The sequence below is a fragment of the Brassica rapa genome, chromosome A04 (assembly GCF_000309985.2).
Source record: "Brassica rapa cultivar Chiifu-401-42 chromosome A04, CAAS_Brap_v3.01, whole genome shotgun sequence".
NCBI classification, from domain to species: domain Eukaryota; kingdom Viridiplantae; phylum Streptophyta; class Magnoliopsida; order Brassicales; family Brassicaceae; genus Brassica; species Brassica rapa.
Window position 1 is genome coordinate 5,300,034 of NC_024798.2, and position 13,724 is coordinate 5,313,757.

Genomic DNA, 13,724 nt, shown 5'->3' on the forward strand with positions numbered 1-13,724 from the left:
TGCCTCCTCATATATATTGTAATTAATAATTAAGAAGTATTAGATTGTCTCTCTAGACTCTCTCTCTTGTTCATGATGATTCTTAAATACTCTTAAACATGATTACTACCTAATCTCTCTACAAATCTCTCATTAACCTCCTCTAATCTACCTTTAATCTCTCAATACCTACTCTATTCTTTAAAATCATAATTAGACTCGCCGCGATAGCTGGATATCTTGCTACCGAATTCAAGTTTTAGGACGGTTCTTAATACACTCTTAACATCTATAAATTATATTTCTTATTGCATGCATGAAACTCTAAGTCTAGCGCTTTTTAATCTCTGGTTAACAAGTCATAGGACATTAGGACCATTTAATTAGTACAAAATATGACATTTGATTATTTACATTAATCAATCAAACATATAACATTTTTAAAAAAATTTAATAACAAATAAAGAAATTAAAGATAAATAAATTTTAATTATAAATTTGAATATTTTTTTAGTTATAATAAAATCTGTTAAGAAAAATCTAACAAATCCTATAAATGTTCTATATATTTTATTAAATAATACTTTAATTCACTTTGTAATTAATAATATAGAATTATTATAATTAATTTTAATTAAATTTTTATTATAAAAATAAAAATTCTAATATGTTTTAATAATTATAGCGATAGTCTATATTATATTAAACTAGAAGTATTATATAAATTAAATATGGAAATTTATATTAAATTAGTAAATTAGCCTAATTTATATTTTTAAAATGATTTCATTTAAATAAATTATGATCCACCTTTAAAACATGTTAAAATTTGTAAACTATTTAATATTTATATACAAAAAGTAAAATTATTAACATACATATGTTAAATTTTTATATCTACATCTTCCAAAATATATTTTGAAGATGATTATTTATTTGATTATTTCACATTATGAATTTCATGTCCCGAACTCGAAAACATAATAGCAATTAATAAAAAAAGTAAATAGTATAAAACAAATCACTATATATAAGTAATCTATCTATATATGTAAAATTGACTTTTTCTCTTCTTATGACATGTGGAATGGGGGTTTGTTGACATGTGTCCTCATATTTTTTTTCTTCTTTTAGATTATTGCAATTTCCTCCATCAATTTCTAATTATGTATTATTTAATCTTTTCACACTTATTGGTCCCTAAAATTCAAGAAATAAATAAAATAATATAAATATATTTTAAATATTTAATTTATTCACAACTAAAAATAGCATAAACTTTCACCATTTTATTATTTTTACTAATTTTTATTATTTCATTTACAAATAATATATTTATTTCATTATTAATATCATAAGATAATCAAACTAAGAATAAGAAACTAGAGCACCAACACAAATAACCAAGAAAACGGACCAGATGGAGAATAATAATCGAAAGGCCAAAGCCACCAAGAAGAAAGAAGACATATACCTAAAGCATTGAAATCACAACCAGCTAAAATGTAAGAAACACTTCACAAACTAAACAAGAACATACAAGACGGCCATGTAAGTGAAAAACCACAAAGCTCTGGATAAAAGAGACCAAAGCTCCAAGAGACTAACTTTGTACACTTATACCAAGGGAAACATGGAAATAAAATAAACAACTTGAGGGAGGGAAAATGGAAGACAACCACCAAAAAATCAAAGACTAAACTTGAGACCAATAATAACCTGCCAACCCTACATAGCATACACGAACGAAAACATTATCCAAACCTCGAGTGGCAAACATGGTGAAAGGGAGAGCCACCAGAGATGCGATGAAAGCTGCAAAGAGATACGAGAATAGAGAGAGAAAGGGAGACGAAATGAAATCAGCAAACTATAGATCCGTACTCGAGCTATGAAAGAGAGTATAGAAGCCAGAACACCAAAAACTAGATCTTGAAAACCAAGACGAACAGAGACTGACGGTAAGTCAAAGACGAAGAATACAACATCAAAGACGACTAAACTCTGACCCAACAAAGGAGATGCAGTTCCTAACATCAGCTGAAATCTAAGGAAGAAGAAGAGCAGTCAATATTGAATCGAATAGCCTACAATGCCGTGAGAATCAACCGAACAACTGAAAACTCATAAACCTGATCTACAACAAATTCTTAGATTCAACAAAGTTATTAAAATTCAATATTCTTTTACGTTAGAGGCTCACTCACTACTAACAAGTACTATACACATAATAACACATTATTCAAAAAAAAAAAAAAAACAGACACAAAATATATTAATCTATCTCCTACTATTACATACCACACTAAAAACACCAAATCATCCTCTTAACAATAATAAAACAATATTCCGCGTGAAGCGCGAACACCCCCTAGTGTAATAAGAAATCTAACTAATATGATTAAAGACTTGCGGATTAAACTCTAGTTTCTATTAATTTGTAACAATCTTTTTGGCATTACTTAATAGTATCGTTGATATTTTAAATAAAATAAGTATTTTTACAAAATTTCTCAGCGGGGTATTGATTTAGCGATGTCCTTTTAGTTTAAAACATGAGAAAAAGACTAAAATATCACTAAATCAAGTTTTTGTTTCCAAACTAGCACTCAAGGCCAAAAGTCACAAAAATAGCACTCAAGGGGTGGGGTTTAGGGTTTAGAATTTAGGGTTTAGGGTTTAGAGTTTAGGTTTTAGGGTTTAGAGTTGAGAAGTGAGGTTTTGGGGATAAGATTTCAAATTTTGAAAAATAAAAAAATTTAAATTTTTCAAAAGATAAAATGCTATTTTGGTCATTTTAGTTTTTGAGTGCTATTTTGTGATATAAACTTAGAAAAGTGTTATTTTGGAGATTTGCCCTTAAAACATTTCAGATAATTTATTTTTTGATATTCATTGTGAAACAAATGAAGTAATAAACTATTAAGTAAAATCTATTATTTCAATTTTATCAAATATGTATCTATATGTATATCTAAATTTCAATATTTTAATTGTAATTTTTCAATAATTAAAATTAGCTATTATTTATTTAAGTATTTGGTTTCTTATACTTTTTAATAAATAAAATTATAGTGTAAAATTCATGAATTTATATTATATTTATGTAATTATTTAAATTAAATATTATAAAATTAAACATATTAAGTGTTTTTCTAAAAAAAATATTTATTATTTATAATAATTGAATAATAATTACGAATTTTTTTATTAATTATTTTATAAAACTTATCATAATAAGAACATATATATATTTTATATATATAAAACAAAAAATATTAAAATAGTTTATTGAGATGATGAACATGTACAAAAAATTTAGTGGCACACAATTTTTGTAATATACGTAAGATCAAAAAATTTAACAATGTTTTTGTTTTAGTAAGATGATGAACTCGTATGCTAAGTTTTCAAAATATCTTTGGTTAATGTGAGAATAAATTGCATATTTCAACATTAAATTTTGATTACAAAACCGTTAATATTCTACCATAAGTATTAAGTTACTTGATATCTTGCATATTTGCATTGTTTTATTCATTCATCCATGAGCATTTTCATCATATAGATTAGAATTTAGTCATGTGTAGGTTGCATTTTACATTCATTGTCCTTATTAGGTGTTGGAGTGCCACATGGAGTTCTTGGGGACATTTGGATGCATTTGGAGCTTAAAGGACGTGAAACAGGTGATCATTGGACGAGCAGAGCATGGGAGCGAGGTTCCGCAGCGACGTCATGAGGTCGCTCCAAAGCACCTCTCAGAGCGACCTAGCTAGAGCGACCCCGTGAAGTCGCTCGCCATATTTCATCCCGTTGGAAGCCCAGAGCGACTTGCCCAAAGCGACGCACCGAGGTCGCTCGCATCTCACACCCCTCTCGGAGCGACCTCCCAAAGCGACACCCCGAGGTCGCTCGCGTCTCTATGGCGAGACGACAAGAAGCGAAGCCCGGAGCGACCTCTCAGAGCGACCCACTGAGGTCGCTCCCGAAGGCCGGAGCGACTTGTCGGAGCGACATGCCGAGGTCGCTCCGCGTCTATTGTTGGGTCGATTTCTATTTTACTTAAGGGCCTTTTGGTCATTTCATTATGCACGTTTTACCCTTCTAAAAAAACCTATGTTTTAATACTTTGTAAGCCATTGGAGGCAAAATAATCTCTTTTCTAGAGAAGAACTAGTAAAAAACCTCTTTTGATTCAGATTTCATTGCTTTCATCTTGTGTTCTTATTGATTTCTTATCTATTTCTCTACATGGTTAATCTGAAATCCAATATGGGTTCAAGAGGAATCATGGAGATTAGTGAGTAATCACCTTTTGAATTCATGGGTTAGGGAGATTAAGGGTGATTAGGTTAGTTCTAGGATGTTTTAGTGTAGATCATTCTTGTTCCTTGCTAGTAGAGTATTCATAATGCATCTTCTGAGTTGGCCACTCAAAAGTTGATCAATAGACATTTCCCACCCAAAAGGTGTTTGATGAAATGCCTGAGACAACTCTCCTAGGCTTTTAGTATACTTTGCCAAAGACATTTGTTGTTAAAGATGCTAAGATAGCTAATAGACTTGTTAGTAATGATTGCTTTCATATTATTCAACCAAAGACATTTGATGTTTGAGATATGTTAGCAAATGAGCATTCATCTAGACATAGAGCTTGCTTAGAATTGTGTCTAGGCTTAAGGTTGATAGTTTGATTGATCATTTGCCATCCTTAGTTCGATACTTGATCACCCAAGGTCTAATCCCTATGCCCATGAGTTCTCTTTTCCCTTAGTCAAGAAAGTATCATTCTGTTATTGCTTTCTAGTTTAGTAGTAGTTTAAAACCCATCTAAATCATTGTTTGCACTTAGATTAAGTGAGTACTTGCATTCTCAGTGCTTTGATATCCCTCAAAACTGGTTCGACAATCTTCTATACTACAACATTTGTCTTAGGAGCCTTGAAAACTCCTAACATCAAATTGGCGCTGTTGCCAAATTCTGAGTAGATTTGAACATTGAGATTTAGTCACTTGCTTGAGACTAAGTCATTTTTATTTTCTTTTGTTACTGATTCTCTTTCTTCACCTCCCTTTAATCTACAGGTGTATGCACTTGAGGAGCAGGGGTCCATCAAACCTAGTTCCAAGAGCTGCAGATATCAGAGCTTTAGAGAGAGAGTGTGCTAGAAATAGAAGAGAAGAAGAGCAACAGGCTCACTTGCAGAGATTGAGTACTGATATGGGAGACATACCTCAAAACCAACAGCGAGCAGCTCGACCCATTGGCACTTACGACCGCCCCAACATTCATGGTCATAGATTGGGAATCCGAGCACCCGCTGTGGCAGCCAACAACTTTGAGATCAAATCAGGACTCCTCAACGTGATCGAGAACAACAAGTATCATGGCTTGGCTCTAGAGGATCCATTTGATCACTTGGACAGGTTCGACAGCTACTGTGGGTTGTCAAAAACCAATGGTGTGTCCGAAGATGCCTTAAAGCTCAAGCTATTCCCTTTCTCTTTGGGGGATAAGGCACGTCAGTGGGAGAAGTCTCTACCCAGTGACTCCATCACTACTTGGGATGACTGCAAGAAAGCATTCTTGGAGAAGTTCTTCTCTACTTCAAGAACTGCTAAGCTGAGAAACGAGATTTCCAGCTTTCAACAGAAAAACTTGGAAGGCTTCAGTGAAGCCTGGGAGAGATTCAAGGGCTACCAAGCTCAATGCCCACACCATGGCTTTTCTAAGGAGAGCTTGCTGAGCACATTCTACCGTGGTGCTCTTCCTAAGTACAGAGCCAGACTGGATACAGCTAGCAATGGGTTCTTCTTGGGGAGAACTGAAGAGGATGCAGAAGAGCTGGTTGACAACATGGTAAAGAGTGATGCAGTCTACAGTGGAGACCACGACAGAGGCAGTAGAACAGATGATAAGCAGACGAGGAAAGAGATCAAAGCTTTGGAAGACAAGATCGACCTACTCATTGCTGAAAAAGCAACCCAAGAGCAGCTGAAGTTTGTTGGTAACTCCAAGCAGGAAGATCCACTTGCTGTCAATGAGGTTGAGGGTTTGGAAGGTCAAGAGGAGTTGTGTTTCATCAACAACAATGGTAGCTGGTACAAAAAGGAGCCCAACTTTCAGTACAACAACTACCAACAGAAATCCTATCCAAATAACCAACAGAGTGGTTATCCGCCAAGAAACAACCAGCAAGGCAGCTATCAGCCTCAGCAAAACCCCTCGTCTGGTTCCTCTGCTCCTCTTGAGAGCAGCACTGATACCTTACTGAAACAAATCTTGGAGTCTCAGACTAGAAGTGAGAAGCATGTTGGTTATGAGTTGAAGAACCTTCATTCCAAGATTGATGGGAGCTACAATGAGCTCAACAACAAATTCTCACACCTTGCTTCTACAGTCAAGAATTTAGAGAATCAGTTTGCTTCCATGAACACTCACCAGAATCGCCAGCAAGGATCTCTACCTGGAAAATCTGACCCAAATCCCAAGGAGCCAAAGCTATCACCCTTAGGAGTGGTAAGCAGTTACCTCCTAGAACCCTCACCAAGGATGCTGAGAAACTAGGTGAGGGGGTTGCCATCAACATAGATGATGAAGTGGTGATTGTTGATGAGAAGATCAATGACGAGATCTTGGAGAAGATAGTGGAAGCCAAAGGTAAAGGAAAGGTTGGAGAAGAGAAGAAGACAGTAAAGGATGGTGAGTTGTTACTCCAGCAAGTGAAAGTTCTTTTGTTCCTCTTCCTTATGAACCCAAACTTCCATTCCCTGGTAGATTCAAGAAGCAGCTGCTAGAGAAGTACAAGGCTCTGTTTGAGAAGCAAATGAGTGAAGCTCAGGTTGCAATGCCCATCATCGATGCTTTCATGTTGATTCCTCAATACAGCAAGTTCCTGAAAGATGTTGTAGCTGCAAAGAAGAAGGAGATGGAAGGCATGATGATTCTTACCCATGAGTGCAATGCCATCATCCAGAGGCTTGATGTTCCAGAGAAATTAGAGGATCCAGGAAGCTTCACACTACCTTGTGCTCTTGGACCTATGGTATTTGAGAAAAGTCTCTGCGATTTGGGAGCTAGTGTCAGCTTGATGCCTTTGTCTGTTGCAAAGAAGCTTGGATTCACTCAGTACAAGAAGTGTAGACTCTCTCTGGTGTTAGCTGATCGTTCAGTGAAGTATCCTGTGGGCATCTTAGAGGACCTCCCTGTGAAGATTGGAAGGTATGAGATACCTACAGATTTTGTGGTGCTTGAGATGGGTGAGGAGGCTCAAGACCCATTGATTCTAGGAAGGCCATTCTTAGCTACAGCAGGAGCTATTGTTAATGTGAAGGAAGGCACGATTGATCTCCATTTGGGTAAAGAGAACATCCTCCACTTTGACATCAAGGAGAAAATGAGGAAACCAACTGTGTTCGGGCAAGCCTTCTACATTGAAGAGATGGCCACTCCTGCTGATGAGCACCTTGAAGAGTTACCACCTGAGGACGACGAGGAGGGAGCATCTCCCTCTACTCATTCCCCATAGAAGGTAAACCACCACACTCCCTTGTATATACCATTTCATTTTTGCATATTAGTCTTCTTTTCGGTATCTCTCTCTACTTGACAACACAGAGACTGTGTAACTCAAGTTTGGGGGAGGTACCAAGTATTTGATCATGTTTGCTTTGATGTTGTTTCATTGAGTCATGCATTGCATACCTATTTGCATATAAAAAAAACAATCAATCATTTAGTTTGCATCATTTGCATTTCTAGGAGAGTCTAGAGCATATAGGTTGCATTCACTTGCATTGGGAGCAATGATTTTAAATGCCTTGTAAAGAACACTACGTTGCACCTGAGTAGCTTTTGCACCTCTCAAAAAGACTTGTATGTTTCGAGCCTTGAAAACTCTTCCTGAAACTTGTTGATTACTGAAACTCAGTCTTTGAAGCCAACTACAACCTTATTTGAACTGAACGAACTTAATGCTTCTTGCTCATGGTCCCTTGTGTACTGAGTCATGGCTATACACACTTGAGTTGTCACATCCTTTATGCCAATCTTTTTTGACAAACTCTAGTGGTAGACCACTCCCAAAACCTTCCCTCCTTTTAAGCTTTCATTGTTTGATGAGTGAGGCCTTTTTCGGAAAGTCTTACATGTGCATAATGTTGAGAGTATCGGGAACGACAATGCTTGATCTTCATTCTTGCTAGATTGGGCACTCTATTGTCTAGCTATAGGTGGGGGTGAGTGTTGTGATTATGATTTGGGAGAAATGAAAAAGGAAAAGAATAGACTCTTTGTGCTTAAGTGAATTGTTTTATTGGGACCAGTATAGAAGCCTCTAGCTCAAGTTTTGAAAAGTCTTGGCCCCCAGCCTAAAAAAAAAAAAAAAAAGAAAAACGAAAAAGAGAAAAGAAAAAAAAAAAAGAAAAAAGAAAAGAAAAGGGGGCTAGCAAAGTTGTTAGGAGCTAAGAAATGTTTTGAGGTTGTGAAAAATCCCTTGTAGATTTCAAAGAGAAGGAGTTAAAGTTCTTAGGATCTTTTGGTGAGAGATGTGAGTTGGGTTTGACATTTGAGAATGATTGTGTGATTTGTATGTTTGGGAAAAGGGTAGAACAATGGAGATTGAGCATTGTATGCATGAGTTGGTCCCTTTCTTAGATATATTATGTGCAATGTCAAGGCTACTTGTTTTGAGAGTAAACCACCTTAAAGATCATATGTTTTGAACCTCTTGAATCACTTGAATAAAAGCCTTCCCTTACCCAACCAAATGACTTGGACCAACTGACCATTTGCAAGAATTCACCTGATGTTTTGTGCTTAATGAATGTGAGAGTTGGTTGATTTGAATGTGTGGATGCTTGATGATGAGTGTAAGAACAAAAAGAGTTAAGATAGGCCTAGAGAAGCTAGAGTGTAATAAGAGAGTGTGCTAGTTGTGTTTCTTTTGGCTATGTGCTCCCACCTTCAAACCTCTCTCCCTATGAGTTCTAGAAAGTTCACTTGTGGACAAGTAAAAGAACAAGTTTGGGGGAGTTGATATCTTGCATATTTGCATTGTTTTATTCATTCATCCATGAGCATTTTCATCATATAGATTAGGATTTAGTCATGTGTAGGTTGCATTTTGCATTCATTGTCCTTATTAGGTGTTGGAGTGCCACATGGAGTTCTTGGGGACATTTGGATGCATTTGGAGCTTAATGGACGTGAAACAGGTGATCATTGGACGAGCAGAGCATGGGAGCGAGGTTCCGCAGCGACGTCATGAGGTCGCTCCAAAGCACCTCTCAGAGCGACCTAGCTAGAGCGACCCCGTGAAGTCGCTCGCCATATTTCATCCCGTTGGAAGCCCAGAGCGACTTGCCCAAAGCGACGCACCGAGGTCGCTCGCATCTCACACCCCTCTCGGAGCGACCTCCCAAAGCGACACCCCGAGGTCGCTCGCGTCTCTATGGCGAGACGACAAGAAGCGAAGCCCGGAGCGACCTCTCAGAGCGACCCACTGAGGTCGCTCCCGAAGGCCGGAGCGACTTGTCGGAGCGACATGCCGAGGTCGCTCCGCGTCTATTGTTGGGTCGATTTCTATTTTACTTAAGGGCCTTTTGGTCATTTCATTATGCACGTTTTACCCTTCTAAAAAACCTATGTTTTAATACTTTGTAAGCCATTGGAGGCAAATAATCTCTTTTCTAGAGAAGAACTAGTAAAAAACCTCTTTTGATTCAGATTTCATTGCTTTCATCTTGTGTTCTTGTTGATTTCTTATCTATTTCTCTACATGGTTAATCTGAAATCCAATATGGGTTCAAGAGGAATCATGGAGATTAGTGAGTAATCACCTTTTGAATTCATGGGTTAGGGAGATTAAGGGTGATTAGGTTAGTTCTAGGATGTTTTAGTGTAGATCATTCTTGTTCCTTGCTAGTAGAGTATTCATAATGCATCTTCTGAGTTGGCCACTCAAAAGTTGATCAATAGACATTTCCCACCCAAAAGGTGTTTGATGAAATGCCTGAGACAACTCTCCTAGGCTTTTAGTATACTTTGCCAAAGACATTTGTTGTTAAAGATGCTAAGATAGCTAATAGACTTGTTAGTAATGATTGCTTTCATATTATTCAACCAAAGACATTTGATGTTTGAGATATGTTAGCAAATGAGCATTCATCTAGACATAGAGCTTGCTTAGAATTGTGTCTAGGCTTAAGGTTGATAGTTTGATTGATCATTTGTCATCCTTAGTTCGATACTTGATCACCCAAGGTCTAATCCCTATGCCCATGAGTTCTCTTTTCCCTTAGTCAAGAAAGTATCATTCTGTTATTGCTTTCTAGTTTAGTAGTAGTTTAAAACCCATCTAAATCATTGTTTGCACTTAGATTAAGTGAGTACTTGCATTCTCAGTGCTTTGATATCCCTCAGAACTGGTTCGACAATCTTCTATACTACAACATTTGTCTTAGGAGCCTTGAAAACTCCTAACATCATTACTCTTACTATATAATTATATATTAACATCACATAATTTTTATCACTTATATATTAATTGAGAAACATTACAACATTTGATATAGTCACGTGTTATAACTCAGATGATTTTTATAACTTTTAAAAAATAGGTTTATCAATCTAAGCATATATTATATTCTTATTAAACTAAATATCAAATTTATTATTAGTGCATAAACAATATTATTCATTCTTTCCTTAAATAAAATATAATAAATTACCTAATATGATTAACATATATGACAATTATGAATAATAAATATTTGATAATAATTTTTATATCCTCCATCATTTTCTTTTAGTTTTTATATTATTAAAATAAATTAAACAATCACATTAATCATATAATATAAATTTAGAGTTTTTCTTATATCTTATATCTTATTTTTTAAAAAAAAATTGGTTATAAATTACGAACATTCTTAAAATTTCACTTTGAAAATTTTATGAGAAATATTTTATCTTTTTGTTATAGCAACATACAAATGATCATAAAATCATATGAATATGAAGTCCATTCAATAGATATTAATACATATATATATATATATATGTATCATTTAAATTAAACTATATACCATACAAAGATACATAAATATGTTAATTTAGAAATTTGCATTGAAAAAGTATTGAAATCTTAATATTTCAATTAAAAATTTGCATTAATTTTTAAAACTATAATAAACTACAAAAACTATAAAACACCTTCCATTAATTTTTCTGTGTGATTAATGGTTTAATTTTTTACAATAAATATACAAATGTTATAAAATCATACGAGTATGAAACCTCATTTAATAAATACTCATATTAAAATATACTATATCTATGTCAATATCATTTAATTTAATTATATACCATATAAATAAATAAAAATTATTGTTTTCATTTATTTACCAAGAAAAATTGTTTTAAATAAACAAAAATGATTGTCTTGATTTATATGATTACTCTAGTTTAGTTATATACATAATAGTTACTATACATTCAATTATTATTATTATTATTTAATAATATGTAAATGAACACAAATAAATTATATATATATATAATAATTTGTAAATATATAATGTTCATATGTGCAAAGCGAAGGTTTAGCCTAGTATTAATTTAAAAAAAATCTCATAATGTGTTGTTATGCGGGTAATAATCTAGTGAATCTCTCAAAATTTAAAACACAGAAGATTTTTTTAACGTACGGTTAATTATGATATTACAACAATGAGAAATATTACAAAGAAAATTATACAATCGACAATTCTACCACCTTATGATAATAAGGTATGACTGCACCATTCTGAACCATCCTATGAGATCCATATCCGATGGAACCGGCCTTGAAAATATAGGATGTGATTGGTAGTGGTTGTAGGTTATGTCCACCGCTCTATTTATTTTTACAGCATTAAATTCACTACAATCAAGATTTAATAAAAATTTCAAAATCAAAACTCTTGAAATGATCTACAGTTGTACAAGTACTCTGTAGAGCCAAAACTCCAGAGCTATTTTTTGGAGCTTTCTATAAAATTCTAAAGATTTCTAAAGCAATAAAATCTAAAGCCATAGCAAAAAAATCTACAGATTTTTTTCTACAGCAAAATTTTAAAGCTACAGTCATTACCAATCAGACCCATAAAGGCTGGAAGCAATTTTAAAAATAAGAGCATGTTTATTGCATGTCTCTTAGGTTGGGTCTCTTGACGTAATCTAACATACGGTCTCTTAGCTTTTAACTAAAAAAATTAAGAGACGTCTTTTATAAAAGAAATATATTGTAGAAAGTCGAACACTACACCTTTATTACAATTTTGATTTCATTTACCACCAAGCTAATAGAGGAGATTGTTTATTTATCGGCTGTTAAATTGATAAAGGAGATGAAGACCAGAAGCCCAAGCTTCCTTAGTTTCAGCTCAGGGCCTCTCTGTCGATGGTATGTCCTCCATCATGCTAAAAAAGATTTATAAATTTTTTATAATGTTAATAATTTGTATTTTTTGAAGTTTGAACTCTATATATCATTGTGTAGAAGCATTAATGAAACTTTAGTTAAACGGCTGGACTAACAGAGCTTACACGTGGAAGCACCGTAGCCTATTGGTTAAGGTTTAAAGGCTTCTACATCCAGGTCTTAAAAAAAACAGAGCTTACACAAATGGAAGATTTAGGAAAAAATATTGAATCACACTATATACAAGTGTACAACTACTATTTATGGAGTAAGAATTTAGATGTGCCACCAAACAGTCTTGGAACAAATATAAAACATACTCCCTCTGTATTAATTTAATTGATGTTTTGTATTAATTTAATTGATGTTTAAGAATTTTGATTTTGTTTCAAAATAAGTGATGTTCTCACAATTCTAGGTAAAATTTAATGTCATTTGAAATTTTTGACCAATTATAAAGGGAAATATCCTAAGATAGCACTAAAAAAGTTTCTATCACAAATATAGACTCTATGAATCAAAATAACCAAAATATTTCATTAAAAAGGTAAATATACACTTATAACTAATACAAACTTTAGGGTTTAGAGTTAAGGGGTGGAGATTTGGGTTTGAGGTTTAAAATTTTATAAAATAGAAAATAAATCTTAAAATTTTGAAAATGAAAAATTTAAAAATAGTTTCAAAAAGTATTTTCGAATTACAAAAAGAAAATTTGAAAAAAAAAATTTCGAAAAAGAAAAATTCAAAAAAAAAAATTTACAAAAAAGTTCAAATTTGAAAACATATAATCTAAAACTATAAAAAAAATATTTTATATATATATAGGGTATTAGTGTTTTTTTGTCTATTAAATGAAATATTTTGGTCATTTTCTGCCTTGTGTTCTATTTTTGTGACCAAAACTTGAAAATAGTATATTTATGAGAATTGTCCAATTATAAAATACTGCATCTTTTTCTATTGGTTGAATTAGTTTTATTTAATGTTATTTTATGTAACCAAAACCAATTACATAAAAGTTTGTATTTTTTTAATATTTGTGCAAAAATCTTAAACACCTCTTAAAATAATGCAGAAGGAGTATTTGTGTATATATAAGTCAGCTTTTACTTCTTGTCCCACTCTCAGCTATATTTTTCCTATTTATAAACAAAACAATTTCAATAACTTTGACATTTATTCTTAGCTTTTGACATTGCCATCAAACATACTTCCCGTGGAGGGGTCCACGCGGTATAATAAAGCCGCTCAATCTTAACAATAATATATTCACTT

General features: G+C 33.6%; 1 long non-coding RNA gene and 1 other non-coding gene across 2 annotated transcripts; both read right to left on the reverse strand.

Moving 5' to 3' along the window:
• Positions 1 to 1,052: 1,052 nt before the first annotated feature.
• LOC117133775 lies at positions 1,053 to 13,127 on the reverse strand. The gene is made up of 2 exons (XR_004457790.1): positions 10,475 to 13,127; positions 1,053 to 3,485 (listed from the first exon to the last, which is right to left on the reverse strand). It is a non-coding gene; the product is annotated as an uncharacterized LOC117133775 (long non-coding RNA).
• Positions 5,603 to 5,709, reverse strand: LOC117133850. Its single transcript, XR_004457891.1, has one exon. It is a non-coding gene; the product is annotated as a small nucleolar RNA R71 (small nucleolar RNA).
• Positions 13,128 to 13,724: the final 597 nt, after the last annotated feature.